The sequence below is a fragment of the Arachis hypogaea genome, chromosome 13 (genome assembly GCF_003086295.3).
Source record: "Arachis hypogaea cultivar Tifrunner chromosome 13, arahy.Tifrunner.gnm2.J5K5, whole genome shotgun sequence".
Lineage (NCBI taxonomy): Eukaryota > Viridiplantae > Streptophyta > Magnoliopsida > Fabales > Fabaceae > Arachis > Arachis hypogaea.
This window is the reverse complement of record NC_092048.1, coordinates 80,722,019-80,741,046: the sequence shown is the minus strand read 5'-3', so window position 1 is coordinate 80,741,046 and position 19,028 is coordinate 80,722,019. Positions and strand designations below refer to the sequence as shown.

Genomic DNA, 19,028 nt, shown 5'->3' with positions numbered 1-19,028 from the left:
CAAGTCTAGCTATCCTAATTATGAACATAAACGGAATAAAAAATACAGAAAAGTGACAAACGGATAAAAAGGTTGCGTGTTGCGGAACCTGGTAAGCGGAAGGGGTGGAACAGCGAAGAAGGTGGCTGCGGCGGCGTCCGGCGTGGTGGTGGTGCACGGCGACGCGGTAGTGGCTGAGGGGGCAGTGGCGGCGAGGGTTTTGGTTTGGTGATAGAAGAAGGGGGGTGTGGTTGGGTGGCGGAGAGGGAGGGGGCGCGGTTGGGTGGCGGTGGTAGGGGGCGGTGGTCGCGGAGGCAGTGGTGGAGAGGGGAGAGGAGGAAGGGAGAAGAAGGGAGGGGAGGGGGTTGGTGCGGCGGCGTACGGGGTGGCGGCATTGTCTGGGTGGCCGGCGGTGGCGGCTGGGTGGTGGTTGGAGGGAAAGGGAGCAGAGAGGGAGAAGAGGGTTGGAGGTGGGAGGGGGGCTCGCGACTGATAGGGTTTGCGGGCTGGGGGGTTATATTTTCGAATCCACGCGGCCGCGTGGGGCACGCGGTCGCGTGGTAGGGACGAGAATGGGAGTGACGCGATCGCGTGGGGTGCGCGATCGCATGAGAGGGGGGAAAGAAGGGTGACGCGATCGCATGGGTCGCGCGATCACGTCGCTGGAAGTTGTGCTAAATGCACGACTCCAGCGCCGTTTTAGCGCAACTCTCTGTCTCCTTTTGGGGTGATGTGCAATCCAAGCGACGCGATCGCATCGCTCACGCGGTCGCGTGGGATTGGTATTGGGTAAGTGACGCGATCGCATGGGGCATGCGATCGCGTGGGCTAATTTGTGTGAAACGCACAAGGGCCGCACGATTCCAGCCCAACTTTCTGTTCGTTGGATCCTTGCGCCGATATATGTATCACGCGGCCGCGTGGATCACGCGGCCGCGTGGATCACGCGGTCACATGGGTGGTATTTTTCCCGATATGATGCGATCGCATAGGGCATGCGGTCGCGTCGTGCAACCCTTTTTTTTTTACTGAAAAATGCAGGATGCATTGATGGACATGAATGCTATGCATGATTCCAGGTTTAATAAATTAAAATGAAAAAGGAAAAATGAAAGCAATTAACAAGAAATAAGTTGAAAAAGAGGCGACCATACCATGGTGGGTTGTCTCCCACCTAGCACTTTTAGTTAATGTCCTTAAGTTGGACATTGGAAGAGTATCCTGTTATGGTGGCTTGTGTTTAAATTCGTCCAAAAATCTCCACCAGTGCTTGGAATGCCAATAGCCTCCGGGCTCCCAAACTAGGCATGTAAAGCTTCTGAGCGGCTTCAAACAAATTTTTAGGCTCCTGGGAGACAAATGTCAGAATAAACCTCAAGATTCCAAGCCTTGCGTTTAAATCCGCCTCCGTCTTGGTCTACATGTCTCCATCCGGGCGGCTTAAAAAGTAAAATCTCACCGTGGTGACCAAACGTTCTCTGTGATCCATGCAATTGAGCATGATACCAATCCGTGTACTTCGAGGTGAAGTGTGGAACTTTATTGAACCTGGTGCACCAGCTCTGAATACGAGCCATTTCCCTCTTACTCTTAAAGCCGCAGAGAGCTCTAAGCTGGCCATCTGTTTCAAGCAAACCATATTCAAGTGAATAAGTAAAATTATAAGTTAAGGATTGTACCCACTTGAAGCTTGTATTGGGTTGTAATGGCCTTGGGATAGGTGTTTTTGGTGGTTCTGCAAGTTCCGTTTCCTTGTGTTCTTCTGTGAATTCTTCCACTTCCTTGCAAAGATCTTTAATTGTATCTGTATCCTGGTCAAAGTCTTCTATGTCTTCCTCATCACTCGAGTCATAAATTGGAGGTTGAGAAAAATCTACCTCCGCATCATTTTCATATTCACTTGGGGAAGATTCTTCGATCTCAGAGAATTCACTTGCGGACGCAAGTTCATCACTAGGAGAACTAGACTTGTGACGATCATCATCAAGGAAATTTGCTTCTTGGATTATTCCATCTGATTCTTCGTAAACGACTTGCCTTGGAGATTGTAAGGTATCCTCCTTAGCATTAACTGTGGCATCTTGGACGGAGTTTTCCTCAATTCTGGCTTCCCAAGGAAGTTCAGCATCGCCTAGATCTTCAACCAACTCTTCTTCCTGAACAATACAACTTCTTCCACTTGTTCTAGTACGAATTCATTCTCTGTCTTGTCCACTGGAGTCTCTAATATTTCTTTCATGCTACGCTCTTCATCGGGCTGTCCACATGGAGCTGTGGTTGATCCTTGTATATTTGAGCGCCTAGTGGCCCATTGAATTAGTACTTGCTCCAGTTGTTGAATGGTTATTTGAAATTTAATTACTGTTTCCTTTAGGCGATCCTTTGCTTCGCGGTTTGCCAGACTTGGACATGATACAAAGGAAAGTGGTGATGATTGGGAATGATTGGATTGGTATTTGGGTAAGGAAGGATCATGTGATGGCAAATGGTGAAGAAAAGCTTGTGAGTGTGGTGGTTCGAGGTTATGTTGAAAGGATGGTTCATATGCACGGGGTGGGGCTTGTTGGTAATTACAAGGTTGTCCACCATGTCTTTCAGCTGGGTATGCACGGTAGAATGGTCTCTGTCCAGGATATCTCGGAGGGTGTTGCTGCTAGAAGGGTTGATTAGATCCTCTTGGTTCCATCCATCCTTGATTAGTCTGACCTTGATGCACATTCCTACTGTAACTTCTATTTCCTTTAATAATATTAGAACCAAACTCAAAGCGAGAGGGGTGAGAGTTCATAGTAGTAAATAAAGATAAAAAAAGAAAAACAAAAGTAAATAAACAAGCAAAAGAAAAATATTTACAGTAACCAATAATAAGGCACACATTAGCAGTTTCCCAGCAACGGCGCCATTTTGACGTCGGGTTTTCTACCAGTAAAGAAATTCATAGAAACAGTTGCGTTGTAGATATAGTTTCTAAACCGGCAAAAATCCCTTCGTACAAACGTGTTGGGTGTCACAAGTAACAAACCCCTTTAAAAATTGTTAACCGAGTATTCAAACCTCGGGTCGTCTTCTTAAGGAACTGCGAGGAAGTATGTTCTTATTATTGGCTATAAAGGTTATAATCGGGGTTTAGAAGGTGAGAAGCAAGTAATTTAAATGACGAGTGAATTAAATGGCAATTAAGAATAAATAATAACTGTAAAGCAACTTTTAGCAAGGTAGAGAAATTAGAGGTCCAACTTAGTTATCTCTCTCAACAATAATGAAAGTTGAATCTAAACTCCACTTGGTCAACCTTCACCAGGGCAAAGGAAAGTCAAGGGACTAATTAAATTGACTTTCGAATCCTAATTATTTCCTCAGAAAAGGTTGGGATTATTTAAGTTCAGCTCAATTAGCAAGATAACGATTATCAATTATGTTGAGTTTAATAACTGTTGAGTTATTAAATTCTTAACCAGAACCAAAAGGGGAAAAGTAAAATTGCTGGAATGATAAAGAGGTCCTTAGATGGGAAGCAATGGTAACTTAAATCAAAGAGAACAATCATAAACTGAAAATACCTTAATTATCATTAATTCAAATAACAGTCTGTAACATGAGAGAATTTATAAATCAAATTATAATAATCAATTCAAATGTTGGAATAAATAAATAGAAGTAATACTAAAAGAACATTAAACCTGGGATCCAGAGTTACTCTTAAAACAAGAAGAAATCCTAAATCCTAAAAGAGAGAGAGAAGATCTCCCTCTCAACTAAATCTAAATCATTGAAAGGTAAAAATATGCGAGCTCCCTTTGAATGGAAGCATTCCCACACTTTATAACCTCTGGTCTATGCTGTCTGTACTTGGATCTGGGCCAAAAAGGGCTTCAGAATTTGCTGGGGGCATATTCTGTAATTTCTGGTGCGTGGCCTCTGTCACGCGTCCGCGTGGGTCACGCGATCGCGTCATTCGAAGCTTTTCCTTGCCACGCGGTCACGTCAGTCATGCGACCGCGTCATATGCGTTCTGCTTAAGGCGTGCGGTCGCGTCAGTCATGCGGCCGCGTCGCTGCTGATTCGTGCTTGGCACGCGATCGCGTCATCCATGCAATCGCGTGGATACCAGTTTCTTTAAAGCTCCATTTTGCTTTCTCCTTCCATTTTAGTATGTTCCCTTTTTCCTCCTTTAAGTCATTCTGCCTTAGAAAATCTGAAACTACTCAACACACTAATCACGGCATCGAATGGAAATAAAGGTAATTAAAATAATTAATTTCTAAAGCTTAGGAAACATGTTTTTCACAACATGACATAATAAGGAAGGGAAAGTAAAACCATGCAATTAATGTGAATAAGTAGGTGAAAAGTTGAATAAATCACTCTAATTAAGCACAAAAAAACTCATGAAATATGGGTTTATCAATGCGTCAAACCATGTTGTAGGCGCCGCGCCTGCGCAGCGCGATGGTAAACTCCCTTATGTCATTGCTTACTCTTCTAAGACACTAGATGCAACACAATCCAACTATACCACTAGTGAAAAAGAACTCCTAGCTATTGTTCATGCTCTGGATAAATTCAGATCTTATTTGCTAGGTTCAAAGATAGTGGTATACATGGAACATGCAGCTTTAAAGTACTTATTGACAAAGAATGAGTCAAAGCCTAGACTCATACGTTGGATCTTACTTTTGCAAGAATTTGACATTGCGATTAGGGACCGGAGTGGATTTCAAAACCTTGTTGCGGATCATTTAAGCCGCATTGAGAATTTAAAAATTGATCCATTTCCGATCAATGACTCATTCCCATTGGATAGTTTGCACGCTGTGTCGGATAGCTTTCCTTGGTTTGCCCTAATGGCGAACTACTTGGTTGCGAAAATCTTCCCTCCTAACTTTTCGAAAAACCAAAGGGACAAGTTGAGGAGTGATTCCAAATACTATATTTGGGATGACCCTCACTTGTGGAAGAGGGGCGTGGACCAAGTAATTCGAAGATGTGTCCCAGAGTCTGAATTCCAACCAATTCTTGAAGCTTGTCATTCGTCCGAATGTGGTGGCCACTTTGGCCCACAAAGGACCGCTAAAAAAGTGTTGGATTGTGGATTCTGGTGGCACACCTTATTCAAGGATGCTAACCGGTTATGTGTGTCTTACCATTAGTGTCAGAAGTCAGGAAACGCATCCCAAAAGGATGAAATGCCTCAACAACCTATGTTGTTCTGTGAAATATTTGATGTATGGGGCATTGACTTTATGGGACTGTTTCCCAACTCTAGTGGGTATCTGTATATTCTGTTAGCAATTGACTATGTGTCAAAGTGGGTAGAGGCCATACCTACCCGCCTTGACGACGCCAATGCCGTTGTGTCTTTCATTAGGAATCACATTGTATGCCGTTATGGGTAGCCACGAGCAATCGTGAGTGACCAAGGATCCCACTTTTGTAACAGGAAGGTAGAAGCATTGCTCAAGTGCTATGGAGTGTCACATAAGGTTGCTACTGCCTATCATCCGCAAACAAATGGACAAGCGGAAGTGTCCAACTGGGAAATCAAGAGAATCTTGGAGAAAGTGGTCAATCCACAAAGAAAGGATTGGAGCCTCCGGTTAGGAGATGCACTATGGGCGTATAGAACGGCCTACAAGACTCCGATAGGGATGAGTCCTTTCCGGATCGTCTATGGTAAGGCACACCACCTCCCGGTGGAGATTGAGCATCGAGCCTATTGGGCGGTAAAGTAGTGCAACATGGATTTAGCCAACGCGGGTGAAGCTAGGAAGTTACAACTAGAGGAGCTTGAGTGTTTGAGGAACGAGTCATATGAGAATGCCCGAATCTTCAAGGAAAAGACTAAAGCATTCCATGACCATCACATCCGGAAGAAGGATTTTCAGGAAGGTGATGAGGTCCTCCTCTACAACTCAAGGCTCCAATTTATGCCTGGCAAGCTCCGCTCTAGATGGGAAGGACCTTTCAAGGTGAAGGAGATGAAGCCTTACGGAGTGGTGGAATTGTTTGATCCCAAGAGTGAAGCAACTTTCAAAGTGAATGGACATAGAGTGAAGAAGTACCATGGGTGCAAGCCCCCAAAAGAGCTAGAGGTGTACATATTGGAGGATGCACCAAGAAGAGAGGAAGCTTAAGAAAAGGACCGTCCAACTTAAGGACGTTGATGAGCAGATAATTTATACGCTTTTTGACATTGTTTTTAGTATGTTTTTAGTAGGATCCAGTTACTTTTAGGGATGTTTTCATTAGTTTTTATGTTAAATTCACATTTCTGGACTTTACTATGAGTTTGTGTGTTTTTCTGTAATTTCAGGTATTTTCTGGCTGAAATTGAGGGACTTGAGCAAAAATCAGATTCAGAGGTTGAAAAAGGACTGCTGATGCTGTTGGATTCTGACCTCCCTGCACTCAAAGTGAATTTTCTGGAGCTACAGAACTCGAAATGGCGCGCTTCCAATTGCTTTAGAAAGTAGACAACCAGGGCTTTCCAGCAATATATAATCGTCCATACTTTGGCCAAGAATTGACGACGTAAACTGGCGTTCAACGCCAGCCTTCTGCCCAAATCTGGCGTCCAGCGCCAGAAAAGGATCCAAAACCAAAGTTGAACGCCCAAACTGGCACAGAAACTGGCGTTCAACTCCACAAATGGCCTCTGCACGTGCAACACTCAGGCTCAGCCCAAACACACACCAAGTGGGCCCCGGAAGTGGATTTATGCATCAATTACTTACTCATGTAAACCCTAGTAGCTAGTTTATTATAAATAGGACCTTTTACTATTGTATTAGGCATCTTTTGATCATCTTAGGATCTTAGGATCATCTTTGAACGCATTGTTCTTAGATCAAGGGGGCTGGCCATCTCGGCCATGCCTGGACCTTTCACTTATGTATTTTCAACGATAGAGTTTCTGCACTCCATAGATTAAGGTGTGGAGCTCTGCTGTTCCTCAAAGATTAATGCAAAGTACTTCTGTTTTCTATTCAATTCATCTTATTTCGCTTCTAAGATATCCATTTGCACCAAAGAACGTGATGAAGGTGATGATTATGTGTGTCGCTCATCATCCTTCTCCCTTATGAACGCGTGCCTGACAAACACTTCTGTTCTACATGAAATAAGCTAAAATGAGTATCTCTTAGATCTCCTAACCAGAATCTTCGTGGCGTAAGCTAGAATGATGGCGGCATTCAAGAGAATCCGGAATGTCTAAACCTTGTCTGTGGTATTCCAAGTAGGATTCAATGATTGAATGACTGTGACGAGCTCCTAACTCGCGATTGCAGGGCGTTAGTGACAGACGCAAAAGGATAGTAAATCCTATTCCAGCATGATCGAGAACCGACAAATGAATAGCCGTGCCGTGACAGGGTGCGTGAGCATATAATTCACTGAGAGGATAAGATGAAGCCATTGGCAAGGGTGATGCCTCCAGACGATTAGTCGTACCGTGACAGGGCATTGGATCATTTTCCCGTGAGATGACCGAAAGTAGCCGTTGACAGTGGTGATGTATCACATAAAGCCAGCCATGGAAAGGAGTAAGACTGACTGGATGAAGATAGCAGGAAAGCAGAGGTTCAGAGGAACGAAAAGCATCTCCATTCGCTTATCTGAAATTCCTACCAATGATTTACATAAGTATCTCTATCCCTATTTTATTATATAATATTCGAAAACACCATTATCACTTTATATCTGCCTGACTGAGATTTACAAGGTGACCATAGCTTGCTTCATACCAACAATCTCCGTGGGATTCGACCCTTACTCACGTAAGGTATTACTTGGACGACCCAGTGCACTTGCTGGTTAGTTGTATCAAAGTTGTGACAATTATGTATTGAGATCAGCGCACCAAGTTGCTCACGTTGCCAGGGATTGTTTGAGCCTGGACATCACAATTTCGTGCACCAAGTTTTTGGCGCCGTTGCCGGGGATTGTTCGAGTTTGGACAACTGACGGTTCATCGTGTTGCTCAGATTAGGTAATTTTCTTTTCGTTTTGTTTTCAAAAATCTTTCAAAAATACTTTCAAAAATCTCTCATCTGTTTTCGAAAAAAAAATAATAAAAATGTTTTCAAAAATTTTATTCAAGATTTTTAAGAATGAATTCTAGTGTTTCATGAAGCATGTGAAGCCTGGCTGGCTGTAAAGCCATGTCTAAATTCTTTTGGACTGAGGCTTCCAAACCATCAGAGGTAAGTTACATACTTGATAAATGATGAGCAGCAATTTGTTATCAAGAGCAATATACTCTGGTGTTAAATGCTGAAGCTTGGCTGGCCATTGGCCATGTTTAGTGTTTTGGACTGGAGCTTTCTTTGAAAGCTTGGCTGGCTAGTGAGCCATGTCTAATTCCTGGACTGAAGCTTTAGACTAAGAATGCAAGATTCCTGGAATTCATGTGAAAAATTTTGGAATCCTTATTTTTCTTTTTCATATAATTTTCGAAAAATATAAAATAAAAATCCAAAAAAATTAGAAAATCATAAAAATCAAAAATATTTTTGTGTTTCTTGTTTGAGTCATGTGTCATGTTATAAGTTTGGTGTCAATTGCATGTGCATCTTGCATTTTTCGAAAATTTCATGCATTCATAGTGTTCTTCATGATCTTCAAGTTGTTCTTGGTAAGTCTTCTTGTTTGATCTTGATGATTTTTTGTTTTGTGTCTTTTCATGTTTTTCATATGCATTCTTGAATTCTTAGTGTCTAAGCATTAAAGAATTCTAAGTTTGGTGTCTTGCATGTTTTCTTTGCATTAAAAATTTTTCAAAATTGTGTCTATGATGTTCATCTTGACATTCATAGTGTTCTTGATGTTCATCTTGACATTCATAGCATTCTTGCATGCATTCATTGTTTTGATCTAAAAATTTCATGCATTGCATAATTTTTATGTTTTTCATAAAAATTTCAAAAATAAAAAAAAATATCTTTCCCTTTTTCTCTCATCAAATTCGAAAATTTGGATTGACTTTTTCAAAAATTTTTAAAATCAAGTTGTTTCTTATGAGTCAAATCAAATTTTCAATTTGAAAATCTTATCTTTTTCAAAATTTTTGGTTATTTTCGAAAATTCCAAAAATATTTTTCAAAAATATTTTTCTTATTTTTATCACAAATTTTCGAAAATAACATAATCAATTAATGTTTTGATTCAAAAATTGGAAGTTTGTTACTTGCTTGTTAAGAAAGATTCAAACTTTAAGTTCTAGAATCATATCTTGTGATTTCTTATGAATCAAGTCATTAATTGAGATTTTAAAAATCAAATCTTTTTCAAAACTAATTTCTATCATATCTTTTCAAAAATATCTTCTTATCTTATCTTTTTCAAAAATATCTTTTCAAAATATCTTTTCTAACTTCCTAACTTCTTATCTTTTCAAAATTTGTTTCAACTAACTAACTAACTTTTTGTTTGTTTCTTAACTTTTTCAAAACCACCTAACTAACTCTCTCTCAATTTTCGAAAATATCTTCTCTCTTTCTCAAAAATTCCTTTTTATTAACTAATTATTCTTATTTTTATTTTTAATTTCAAAAAAATTTTCGAAAAAAAAAAATAATAATACTAAACATTTTTCAAAAACCATTTTCAAAAATCACTAACTCCTTTTCAAAAATAATTTTTGAAAAATCCCTCCTTCTCTCTCATCCTATTCTATTTATTTATTCATCTACTAACATCTCTTCCTCACATCATCACCAAATTCGAACCCCCTCCTCTATCTGTGTTCGAATTTCTTCTTCTTCTTTTCTACTAACAATAAGGAACCTCTTTACTGTGACATAGAGGATTCCTCTTCTTTTCTTTTTCTCTCCTCTTTCTTATGAGCAGGGACAGAGAAAAAGGCATTCTTGTTGAAGCTGATCCAGAACATGAAAGGACTCTGAAGAGAAAATTAAGAGAAGCTAAATTACAACAATCCAGAGACAACTTGATTGAAAATTTCGAACAAGTAAAGGAGATGGCAGCCGAACCCAACAACAATGCAAGGAGAATGCTTGGTGACTTTACTACACCAAATTCCAATTTACATGGAAGAAGCATCTCCATTCCTGCCATTGGAGCAAACAACTTTGAGCTGAAACCTCAATTAGTTTCTCTGATGCAGCACAACTGCAAGTTTCATGGACTTCCATCTGAAGATCCTTTTCAGACGTTAAAGAAAAGTGCTTGGTGGGAAGCACCCCACCGTGGTAAGATCTTCCTTGTTTATACCATCTTGTTTGCATTCTTTAGTTTCTTGGGAATTTTGTGATCTTTTGATGATTGATTGAATGCATAGAAATGCTAGCTTTGTTGATTTTGTTAGATAGGTAGAATGTTCATATAGATAAGATGTGAAAAAGATAAAGAAAACAAAAATTTTTCTTTGAAGCAAGGCACCAACGCGCCAGCGCACAGTGCGTGCGCGCGCCGGTGGAGAAATTCCATTCTTGGGCCAAATACCCGAGAGTCATGCCCACTTTGTCCCCAACTCGCGCCAGGCACCCACGTGTTCGCGTACATGCCGCCTGCGCGCACCCTTGCAATTTAACCATCGACGCGCCAGCGCACGGTGCGTCCGCGCGCCGATGGAGATATGTGGATTCTTTGGTACAAAAACCAGAGAGTTGTGCCATAATTGGGCCAACCTTGTGCCAAAACTGACGCGTCCGCGCGTTGTGCGCGTCCGCGCCAGTTGCGAAAAAACTCAAGCACGCGTCTGCGCGCTTGCCTCACTGATTCACTCTGGTACAAAAACCAGAGACTTGAGCCAACTTTGTGCCACTTCTGTGCCTAAGGCACAACTTCCCTCGCGCGCGCGCGCCACTGACGCGCACGCATCCTCTGCTAGCACCCTCACCGATGCGCGAGCGCACCTTGCGTGCATGCGCCGGTTGCGCGAGTCAGTTTAATACCTTCACGCCTTGCCCTGTTTTTCTTTATCTCAACCCCTTTTCTTTCTTAGTTTCTTTTCTTTCTTCCTCCATCATTTACCTTTTCTTCTTCTTCCTCCATAATCCACCACCACTATCTCCGGCCACTCACCGGCGACAACCACCTTTTCCAGGTGGCACTACACTTCTCCTATTTTCTTTCTCATCTTCACAAAAAGAAGATTCAACCTTGTTCCTTTATACTTTTCAAGGTTTCACTTCTTCTACTTCTCTTCTTTATTTTCTCTTGCATTATTTCTTCTAGTTAGATGCTTCTTATTGCTTTACTTAGTTTCTCTTTCACTTGCATGATGATATTTCTTACTTCTTGTTTGCTTACTTTTCCTTTTTCCTTATTTCTCCATGGATGTTGAAGTTGAGCTTAATTTGCATTAATAGATCTTTTATCATTCTTTTTCTTATCTTTTTCATTGTGTGATGTTTATGTGATAATTGATGTTCAATTTTGGGCTTTGAATTGGTTTAGTATCTCATAATTGCTCATTGCTTGATTATTGCATGACAAGTGTTCAAGGAAATGCACACATACCATTTTGGTTCATTTTAGTCGAAGATTTTCAAATTGGTGCTCCCTCCTCATTCACTTGCTTTCTCTTAAATGCATTGAGTCTAATTTGTGTGCCTCAAGTTCATACTTGCCAATTAGATATTGATTGAACATGACTTGCTCTTTATTATGGATGCTTGAAATCACTCTTCTCATGCCATTGCATGCTTTACTTCCTCTTGCATCCCATGACAAGTGTTATGACCCCTGCTTTTACATTCACCATGGGCACTACAAGTCACTTGCATGTTTTTGTCAAATTGATTATTGGGTTTAATGTTTTCCTTCCTTCCCTTCCTTTTTAGGATGGCCACCAAGAAAGGCAAGGAGATAGCTTCGAGGAAATCGGCCGCAAAAAGGGAACCCCAAAGGTCAAACTCTAAGGCGCGCTCTTCATTAGGAGCCAAAACCCTATCTAAGAAAGGGAAGACACCCGCTCCTATTGATGTGAATGAAAAGGGCAAACCGGCGAAAGATTCTTCAAGGTTCCCCAACCGCTTTTGTGAACTTATGTTCCCATCCATAGCCGTAAGGAACTATCATCCTGAGCATCTACTTGCTCTGTCAGACAAGGTTGCTCCTTATATTTTCCCCCGCATTGAACAGCGAGGATGGGAGTTTCTCTTGAGGAAACCAAGGGAAATCAACCTCTATCTTCCCTCTCTTAAATCGGTATACATGCGCCGGAAGCAAGTCTCAGTTTCAGAAGAGGTTATTCAGCAAGTGCTTAATGTCCTACCAGTACCAAGTGACTTGCATGGCTACTAAGACGTCTTACGTCAGCGAGAGAAGTTTGGATTCAACTGGGACTTGATCCTTCGAGTCATTGCTGAACCAGAGGCATTTTGGATCTATGGTTGATTGCGGATGAGGCCCAAGAGCATTGACGCTCGCTTCCTCACTGTGGAAGCTAGAGCTTGGGCCCAGATCCTATCTCATTATGTGCTACCTAGCACCCACAAGTCGTCCCTTACGGCAGACCTCGCCTTGCTTATTTGGTGTGTTCTCACGGAGAAGCCGGTGAACATCCTGCTTCTTGTCAAGCAAGCGATGGGTCATGTTCATGACCGGGGTAATTTGCTATTTCCAGCATTGGTATCTGACTTAGTTGCTGCTGTCGATGTTTCTTGGGAAGCCAAGGATAAAAAGATTGTAGTTCCAGCAAAGGGCGATGTAGTCCCAAGCGGAAAATACCTACACCTTCCCATGAACAAACCAAGCCTCGACATGGCCCCGCCACTTTTTTTTCCTTTTAGCTCATCATCACCACCACTGAGATCAACACATCAAAGGATAGAAGATCTTCACCGGAAGCTTGAAATATATGAGCGGCACAACCACCGCCGATACACTTACATCAAGAAGCTTCTGGGTTGTGTTACCCCTAGCATGGAGGAACCCGAAATATTCACATCCACCTGTGATGCACAGAAACTTGTCTCTCAATAATTTCCCTCAGCAAGTATACTGAATTGTCGTCAAGTAAAAACTCACAATAGAGTGAGGTCGAATCCCACAGGGATTGATTGGTCAATCTACTTTAAATAGAGGAATGTTCTAGTTGAGCTAAGCAGAATTTGATGTGAGAGTTGCAGGAAATTAAATGGTGGGAAAGTAAATAGCAGAAAATGTAAATGCTGGAAATAAAGAGCTGAATATAAATGACGGAAAGTAAATTGTAGAATCTTAAATGGGGAATGGGGAATTTAGCATGAAAGTAAATTGCAGAAATTAAAGAGAATGGGTGAGATCAAAAATGGGGAAGTCATTGGGTTTAGGAGATGTTGCATTCTCCGGATCAAGTTCATTTTCATCTCTTCCTCAATCAATGCATTCATTATTCTCCTTGGCAACCTTAAGTGATTGAATTGAAATTCCTTGGTAATTCAATCTCTCAAATCTTGATCAATAGCCAATTCCTTGGTCTAATTGCTCATGGGAAGAGATGAAGTATGGTCACTGACTATACCACATGTATTTCTAAATCAAAGTTTTGGTAGGATTATATGTCACTATATCCATCCAAACCCCAATTTGGTCCAACATGAGAAAGCATTTCTAGCATGATCTCTTCATTCTTCTTCCAAGGTTCTGAAGAGATCCAAGTATGAATAGCTTCTTTTCCAAGACAACTACCCAATTGGATGAAGATTGAAAGCTTTCTAGTAAAATCAAGAGAAAAGAAAGAAGAAGAATAATGAAAACTATTATTGATCCATCAAATTACAACATTGCTCCCTAACCCAATGAGAGGGGTTTAGTTGTTCATAGCTCTAGGAATGGAAAACAAAGATGGAGAATGCATTCTGAAAGTAAAACTAGAAGTTGCAGAGAAAGTAAAATTATACAGAGAGTGGTTCTCCCCCAATCCCAAAAGCTTCTTCTCTAGTTCAAAACTACTCTTATATATACTACTCTTCTGATCTTCCAGTTGGCTCTTCAAGTATTGGATATGGGCCTTTGGATCTTGAGTTGAAGCAGTTTGGAATCTTCAGTGGGCTCAGCTTTACTTGCAGAGAAAGTGTGAAGTAGGCATGGACTTAGCTAGGACGTTAGTGGCGTTAACGTTAAGTGAAAAGGTGGGTTCGAGAACGTTAGTGACAATCACCTTTTGCATTAACGTTCCTAACCCAAGATGGTTCACGTTAACTTCAACGTTAGTGGCACTAACGTGACCACTAACGTTGCCTCTTGGTCCATCGCAAGCGTTATTGGCGTTTACCTTTTCCAATAATGTTGCCCTTAGCCCCTCCTTTCCTCACGTTAGAGTTCACGTTAGTATAACTAACGTGGCTCTTAACGTGGGCATGCCTTAGCCTCGAGAGCGTTAGTGACACTTACCTTTGTCACTAACGCTCCAAACGCCTCACCTTCCCACGTTAGAGTTCAGGTTAACTTAGTTAACGTGACTCTTAATGTGTTGAAGATTGCCATCTCCAACGTTAGTGGCAAAGGTGAGTATCACTAACGTTGGCTTATTGATGCCAAGGCATCATAGGCTAGTTTCACTGGCATTTTTCTGTTAGTTTTAGTTGTTTTATGCATTTTCTTGAGCTTAAAGTAACCAAAAATGGTTAAATGAAGAACAAAGTAATGAACCATCCAAACAATATGATTTCGATGCAAATTCCATGAGTTTTAGTTATATTACTTAAATGCTATGAATGAAAGATTTCTCATGAAATTTTGCAAGACTTTGATGCAATTGTTTGGATGATTTCAGGGAAGAAGAGGCTAAGCAAGGAAGCAACAAAATCAATAAAGGAAGCTTGAATATCACATGTGGAGTTTAAGTTCCAGTTTAAGCCTAAACTGGAGCTTAAACGCCAAAATCATGAAGGATAAGAAATGCTGGGATTGAAGTTTAACCTCCAGTTTGACCTCAAACTGGAGGTTAAACGCCAGAATGAAAAGCCTCACTTAAGGAGCATTCCACGTTTAACCTCCAGTTTGACCTCAAACTGGAGGTTAAACGCCAGAATGAGTATGCCACCCAGGGAGGAGTTCCACGTTTAACCTCCAGTTTGACCTCAAACTGGAGGTTAAACGCCAGAACCAGGAAGAGTACCAGGGGCCATTCCACGTTTAAGCTCCAGTTTGACTCAAACTGGAGCTTAAACGTGTTCGATAGTTTTTTTCACTCCAGGGTTGCTCTCTCCATCTCCACGTTTAACCTCCAGTTTGACCCCAAACTGGAGGTTAAACGTGTTCGACACCTCCAGGGCCACCATTCCAAGCTTCCACGTTTAACCTCCAGTTTGACCTCAAACTGGAGGTTAAACGTGTTCGACCTCCAGTATGCCTCCACCCTTTTCCACGTTTAACCTCCAGTTTGACCTCAAACTGGAGGTTAAACGTGTTCGACCTCCAGGGCTGCCCTTCCTATCTCCACGTTTAAGCTTCAGTTTAACCTTAAACTGAAGCTTAAACGTGTTCGACTACATGACTCTCCAGGGCTACCTTCTTCCATTTCCACGTTTAAGCTTCAGTTTAACCTTAACTGAAGCTTAAACGTGCTTCTACAAATGGCATCACTGGAAGTGTCTGGCGTTTAAATTGCAGTTTAAGCTTAAACTACAACTTAAACGCCACTCTTGAAAAAAGGTTTCTGGGCCAAAAATATTGTGATTTAAGTTAGTCTTTGAGCACAATTATTAACTTAAACTTAGTTTGGTATGAAACCCAATTGAATATCATGGTTTATGGGATTGGGCCTGAGGGATTGATGAGTTTGAAATCTCATTTATTGAGTCATGTGCCATTATTTGATTATCACTAAGTTGGCTCAATAAATGTTACAGGATTTGGATCAACAACCTCATCAAGATTATGGATCATAAACCCAAGACAAAAGGAAAGCAAGGAGAGGCCTCAAAGCCCAAGAAGCACAACTGAAGCTCAATATAGAAAGTGTATAAATAGGATAGAAGTTAAGTTAGAAAGGGGACTTTACTTTCACTTTTAGCTAGTTTCTTTTTCTTTGTAATTGAATTCAGAGCTATGATTCACTAAACCCCCTTTCATTGGGTTAGGGAGCTCTATTGTAATTCAATGAATCAATAATAGTTTATCTTCTTCTTCAATCTTTTCTCTTGAATTTTGTTAGAAAGCTTCTCGATCTAATTCCATTGAGTAGTTGTCTTGGGAAAGAGACTACTCATACTTGGAATCCTTCGGAGCCTTGGGAAAGGAATGGAGGATTCATGCTAGAGAAGCTTTCTCACAGTGGATTGGATTGGGGTTTGGATGGATATTGTGACATGTAATCCTACCAAATTGTGGTTCATGAAATTGTGTGGTATAATCAGTGATCAAGCATCATCTCTTCTTATGAACATTTAAACCAAGGGATTGGGAATTTGTTTGTTTTTAGAGAGCATTGGTGAGCCAAGGAATTGGGATCCAATCATATAAGATTGCCAAGCAAAATTCAATGAATGCATTGGTTGAGGAAGAGATTTACATGTTTTGATTCGGAGATTTCAATATCTCCTAAACCCAATGAATTCCCCATTTCTGATTTCCACTTTCTCTTTACATTCTGCAATTCAATTCTTGCAATCATCCCCATTCCCTTTTAATTTCAGCAATTTACATTCTGCTCTTTAATTCATGCAATTTAAGATTCAGCCATTTAATTTTCTTGTCATTTACTTTTCCCGCCAATTTTACATTCCGCAATTCTCATCTCAAATCTTGATTCTGCTCAACTAGAACACACTTCTAATCCGAATTGCTCACTCAACCAATCCTTGTGGGATTCGACCTCACTCTATTGTGAGTTTTTACTTGACGACGATAACCGGTGCACTTGCCGGAAGGAATTTTGCCGATCGTGCAATTTCCTAAATCGTAGCATAACACGTTTATGCGCATCAAGTTTATGGCGCCGTTGCCGGGGATTGGTTTTCGATTGACAATTCTCAAATTGGAAGCTAACTAGATTGAGCAATTTTCTCTTGCTTTGTTAATTCTGTTCTAAATACTTGTTGAATTTTAATTTCTGCACTTGGTTACATGCTTTCCTTCTTTATGCCTTTAAATTCATGCAACTAACTCACTGACTCACTAACTGTTTGAATTAATTCCTCAATTGAGCTGACCATACTCTTCCATTAACCAAGAGTATTTTACCTGTTTGTGTTTGAGCTGTGTTCTTGTATGACAGGTAGGAGAGGAGAGACATCAACTCCTCCATATACCGAACCGGAAAGGACCCTTCATAGACTTAGAAGGGAAGCAAGAGGGAAGAGAGTAGTGGGAGAAGAGGAATCTGAAGGAGAATCTGAGGACAATTTTGAGGAAGCTCTAGATCTCAACATGGATAGAGAAGTTCACAACCATGAGAGAGCTGATGGAAACAATGCCATTCCTGAGAGGAGGGTTCTTAGTTCATACATAAACCCAACCTCTGGGAATTGTGGTAGTAGCATCCAGAAACCACCCATTCAGGCCAACAATTTTGAGCTCAAGCCACAGCTAATATCATTGGTGGAAAATCATTGTTCCTTTGGAGGAAGTGCTAATGAAGACCCAAACCAACATCTCACAAAATTCCTGAGAATTTGTGACACTGTGAAGTCCAATGGAGTCCAGGAAGATGCCTATAAACTGCTCTTGTTCCCATTTTCACTTAGGGACAAGGCAGCTAAGTGGCTGGAATCATTCCCAAGGGGGAGTCTAACCACATGGGATGAGGTGGAAGGCAAGTTTCTGGCACGTTTCTACCCTCCACAAAAGGTCAATAGGCTTCGATCTGAGGTCCAGACTTTTAGACAACAAGATGGTGAAATTCTCTACGAGGCATGGGAGAGATTCAAGGACTTGACAAGGAAATGCCCACCAAACATGTTCCATGATTGGGTGCAATTGCACATCTTCTATGATGGGCTCTCTTATGAATCAAGGAAGGCTGTAGACCATTCATCAGGAGGTTCATTGAACAAGAAAAAGACTGTGGAAGAAGCCATTGAAGTGATCGAGACAGTGGCTGAGAATGAGTACTACTATGCATCAGAAAGGCACAACACTAAGGGAGTCATGGAGCTGAACCATGTTGATACAATTCTAGCCCAAAACAAGGTGTTTGCCAAGCAACTAGCAGAGCTTACCAGGCAATTAGAAACAAAGTAAGTGGCTGCAATACACACACAAGATCAAGAGGAAGTAGGCATTGAAGGAGGTGATTGGGATGAGGTTAACTATGTGGGAAACCAACAAAGGCAATCATATGATCCACACTCCAACACTTACAACCCAGGCTGGAGAAACCACCCAAACTTTGGGTGGGGAAACCAACAAACCCAACCACAAAACCACAAACCTTACAACCACAACCAACAAAACAATTCCACATACCAAAACTCCAACCAAAGATCATACCAAGCCACACAAAACACTTACCCCCAATCATCATATCATGGCCAAAATAATCAACATACCCAACCTAATCCGAACCAACAATTTCAAGATCAATTAAACCGGATGGAAGGAATGATGGCAACCATGAGCCAAGACATAATTGAATTGAAGAGCTTCAGGGATGATGTGAGAACTACCTTAAGAAACCATGGTGAAAAACTCAAAAGGTTGGAATCTCAAGTAGGAGAGCTATCTCAACAGGCACCCAAATCAACTGCAGTGTTCCCTAGTGACACAGAAAAGAATCCTAAGGGGGAACAAAAGAGAGTAAGATGGGAAGAGTGCAAGGCCATCACCATATTGAAGGAAGTCTCAGAAGAAGAAGGAATCAGGTCCTCACAGCAGGAACCAGAAATCTTGAAAGAAGATGTGGAAGAAGTTAAGCAGGAAAGTGGAACTGAGCAAGCCAAGGATCTGCAAAAAGGCATGATGGAAGTATACCAACCAAAAGCACCATTTCCTGAGAGGTTAGGAGGAGGTGAAAAAAGGAAAACCTATTCAAGGTTTCTAGAGACATTTAATTCTCTGCATGTCAATATTCCCTTTCTTGAGATTCTTCATCAAATGCCCACACACATCAAGTATTTAAAGGAATTGTTAAGCAAGAAAAGAGTTTTGAAGGGAGG

The 19,028-nt window shown here is 41.2% G+C and overlaps 1 non-coding gene across 1 annotated transcript; it reads right to left on the bottom strand.

Annotated features, from left to right (window-relative positions):
• Positions 1–17,727: 17,727 nt before the first annotated feature.
• LOC112739807 (small nucleolar RNA R71) lies at positions 17,728–17,831 on the bottom strand. The gene has a single exon (XR_003170745.1). It is a non-coding gene; the product is annotated as a small nucleolar RNA R71 (small nucleolar RNA).
• Between the last annotated feature and the right edge of the window lie 1,197 nt (positions 17,832–19,028).